This window comes from Gossypium hirsutum, chromosome D11 (genome assembly GCF_007990345.1).
Source record: "Gossypium hirsutum isolate 1008001.06 chromosome D11, Gossypium_hirsutum_v2.1, whole genome shotgun sequence".
NCBI lineage: Eukaryota > Viridiplantae > Streptophyta > Magnoliopsida > Malvales > Malvaceae > Gossypium > Gossypium hirsutum.
This window is the reverse complement of record NC_053447.1, coordinates 57,277,549-57,280,151: the sequence shown is the minus strand read 5'-3', so window position 1 is coordinate 57,280,151 and position 2,603 is coordinate 57,277,549. Positions and strand designations below refer to the sequence as shown.

Genomic DNA, 2,603 nt, shown 5'->3' with positions numbered 1-2,603 from the left:
ATTCTAAAAAATTCAAATATTGTTTTCTTAAAAAATATTAAAGTGCGAAATTATCATCATACTATAGATAAATATTGAAATTTGTCACTGTACTTTATTTTTATTTATATTTGCCGTTATTTTTTAAAAAAATATGAGTAAATTTGTAACTTAATTTTTATGTTATTGAATTTTACCACTAAAATTTAAATTTTATTAATTTTTGTCACTAACTCTTATTTTTTAGTTAAACTCTTATTTTAAATTTATATTGAATTTTTATTTTTTTAAATTACAAATATCTTCATTTAACTTAACGAGTAAATATAATTCTTGACTTTCCTTTCTCATCATCTAAACAAAAGCACAATAAACAAATTGTCAAAAAGAAACCCAAATCCAATAGTTGGGAGATTCAAAAGCTTTCTCCAATAATGTGTTTCTTCTATAAGAAACAATGCTTATAAGCAGCTTGTCAAAGCTCAAAATCTATTTAGTCCTATGTCATACATCCAATGTCATTTGAATACAAACAGATAACTGGCTTTAAATGGCAAAAGATATAACCTTAGGTGGACTCATTACAAGACTAGCAAGAATTTGACCAGTGATGTTAGAACACACATTCACAGATGCTAATTTGTATATATGCTCCCTCACATCAGCACCAAACCCAGTAACCTCCATGTAACCTCCCCTTTTTCCACACTCTCCATAATACCCTGGAGACAGTAAAAGAGTTTATATTCTGTGTCAAAATTCCAAACTTTGTATAAGCTCATTCACATTCCGTAAATGAAATAATAGAAAAATGAAATTGCATGAACCTTTTTCATTTATAATATACTTTTCTGAAAGCATTTCATTGATACCTGTCCTGTTGGGTTGCCTGGATTTATTACAACCAAGGCCCTAACAGTGATGCCATTAGACTTGGCTTCCTGCAGTTGTTTCTTAAGCTCAGATACTTTCAAACCCCATCCTGTAGCTTCGTCAAGATAGTAGGGAACTTGTAAAATCCAAAAGAAAGTTGTAATTACAACAACTGGTCGATCAAAAAATGGTTGGACGGTTAAAGGAAATCTCTATTGCCAATCATTTAGCAAGTTCTACCGGGAAAGACAGCTAAGAAGTAATCCTCAAGAAACATAACGCAACTTGATATAGGTCAGTTAAAGCTTGGTCAATGAAGCAAAAAGTGAGTACTTACTTCACTAACAGATAATTAAAGACAGCTTACAAATAACTAAATACTAAATAATACTTTAAGTTATTATATGCTTGGAAACTAGATGCACTAACAGTAAAAACGTGACAGATAAAACAGTCACACAAAGCAAAGACAGCATTCTCTACATGTAAACTAGTGTATCCCTAATTCATAATAAAACCCAATGTAAAGTCAATCAATATCATATATCAAGGGAAATCAATCAAGCATACCCCAACAGATGCCAAAACATGAAGATCATGCTAAACATTAAGAATAACTCAATGCTGACTACCTTAGGACTTAAAACCATGCTAATTGGACTTATATTTCAACACTCAACATTGAAAACAAGGGCCCCTTCTTTCTCATTAAAAGATAGAAATGAAGTAAAATAAACACAGCATAACCATTTTCTCAAATGAAAAATCATACTCTTAAGGCATATAGAGGTCATTGCAATTAGGACTTCTTAATATTATCAATATCATATAAAATATTATCGTTCAGGTACATATACATCGTTCAGGTGCATATAGAGGTCATGCAAAAATAATATACATATAAAAGCCTAGATTGAATAATTAGGACCCATCCATCCCTGAAGAAATCATCAGTTTAAAGCTCAAACTCGAAATTTTAACATCCATCAAGGTCTATCTTAACATTGCAGAATCTAAATTTAAGCTAACCAAATCCATTGCAAGCATTGTAGAACCCATATTTGTTGTAGCAAACGGTACGCAAAAAGGATTCATCTTCCTGTATAAGATCCTCAAAGCTTCAATCGCATCGTTGAAAACCTGTTCATTCCACAACAAGCAATGTATATGAATCGATGGATATAGAAAGAAAACTATATACCATGACACTTGCCCTGAAGCCCACATTACTATGTTTTGTTGGCGAATGACTGGGTATGTCAATAACGACCAGTTATTGATACACTGTTTTCAGGATAGCCTCGCGGGGGCAGCGTGTAAATGGTATAATCAATTAAGCCGTGCTAAGATTAGCTCCTGGAGGGATTTAGCACAGGCTTTTATGAAGCAGTACGGTCATGTGCAGAAATGGTTCCTGATAGGATCACTTTATAGAATATGGAGAAAAAGTTGAATGAAGGTTTTAGACAATATGCTCAGAGATGGAGAGAGGTGGCAGTGCAGGTCCAGCCACCTCTTCTTGAAAGAGAAATGACGATGCTTTTTGTAAATACGCTAAAGGTCCCTTTCATCACACACATGCTAGGCAGTGCCACAAAAAATTTTACTGATATAGTCATGAGTGGTGAGATGATTGAGAGTGCTATTAGGAGTGGAAAGATTGATGCTGGAGGAAATAACAGAAGGCAAGCCCCAAAGGAAAAAGAAGATGAGGTGAACAGCGTGAATACATACAGCAAATCGATTACGGT

The 2,603-nt window shown here is 33.4% G+C and overlaps 1 long non-coding RNA gene across 1 annotated transcript; it reads right to left on the bottom strand.

Annotated features, from left to right (window-relative positions):
* Positions 1–357: 357 nt before the first annotated feature.
* Positions 358–1,990, bottom strand: LOC107926762 (uncharacterized). Its single transcript, XR_001692263.2, has 2 exons — positions 852–1,990; positions 358–701 (listed from the first exon to the last, which is right to left on the bottom strand). It is a non-coding gene; the product is annotated as an uncharacterized lncRNA (long non-coding RNA).
* Positions 1,991–2,603: the final 613 nt, after the last annotated feature.